The following is a 1,421-nucleotide window of genomic DNA, read 5'->3' as shown; positions in this document are numbered from 1 at the left end:
AGATAATGCAAACAAACATCAAAGACGCAAGATGAACATCACTCGAAAACCACAACTACGTCATCGTTCTTTCTGTTACTTTTATCTCAACCATTATGATAAAGGCTTGTAAAGTCTGGAAAATAATTAATCATCTGGATAAAATACTGTGCTAAAGTCAGTAAAGTGTCTGACAGTGTTGTGTATCACCATGCAATGGAGAAAGATGGAAATATGTTGTGTGACATGCCTGCCCTGTCCTTTAAGTCTACCTGAACATGAAGAAACATGTAAAACTGCATCCCGAATTTCAATCAACACAGTGAAGTCTAGATTTGCTATCTTATCAGATACAGATGTCTATAATAAAAGGGATCTGGACCCTGTAATCATGGGGTACCCAGTGATTCTGAGTCCTGCAACAGCTGGCAGTCAGTAGTGTGAAGGTATGTGGAGTGTGGGAGCATCTGGTTCATTAAGTTATTTGGTTGTGATCTACTCACTATAAAAGGAATAACAAGTAATGAGGAAAGGGATGAATTAACCACACAGACACACAAACATTAATGAGGAAGTCACAACAGAGACAATAATGGAGACCCAGAACGTTTCAGCCACTGATTGTTGATCCATTAAAGGAACTATTCAGGCAGAGCCTTCAAGAATGTCAACCTGAACAACAATTTTTAACTGATAGGAAGGAGGAAACATGATTAACATGAGTATTATGGGATACTTGAGGCTGCTTGGGATATGGGCTATCAGAAGAGGCTTGTGGACTTACTTATGTAAAAATGACTATGGGATGTTTAGGGGAAGGGCCAAAGGATCCAAAGAAAAGGGGAAGGATCACGGTGGATCAGAGAGGAACCAGTGTGGGAAAATGGTGCCAGCAACTAGAGGGACCAGCCTGCAAAAGAGATCTGTGTGCCAATGACCAGAGGAGACCACAGGCGTTAGGGCTTGTTGGTCTAGGTACTAGCACGTGGAGGACTGGCATGCAAGAGCCTGTGTGCCAGTAACTGGAGGCCTGTGGGCGGTAGGGCTTGTAGGTCTAAACCCCAGCGACTGGAGGGACTGGGGTGTGTGGGAGGGTGTGTGGGTGTGTGTGTTGTATGTGTGTTGAAAGGTCCAAGTGCCAGCAACTGGAGAAGAGGCCATGGGCACCAGGGCTGTAGGTCTGGGTGGCAGCAACTGGAGGGATCAGGTTGTATGTGGCTGTGTAAGTGGTCTAAGTGTTGGCAACTGGAGACACTTGGGTGTGTTTATATTTCTTCAGTGAATTTAATCCTCTGTATGTGTATGTATAATTCACTAGCAAACTTCAAGCTGGACTAGCTGGTGAGTTGGAGGAAACATTTCCACGTCTGGAGGACTCGGTCTGAGCCAGTGGTTGGGGTAAGGGAGCCCAGGGTCCAGGCATGGATGTTAGGCAGACTGAG

Source organism: Pygoscelis adeliae, unplaced genomic scaffold (assembly GCF_000699105.1).
Source record: "Pygoscelis adeliae isolate BGI_AS28 unplaced genomic scaffold, ASM69910v1 Scaffold108, whole genome shotgun sequence".
Lineage (NCBI taxonomy): Eukaryota > Metazoa > Chordata > Aves > Sphenisciformes > Spheniscidae > Pygoscelis > Pygoscelis adeliae.
The sequence above is the reverse complement of the archived record's forward strand: the minus strand, read 5'-3'. Positions refer to the sequence as shown.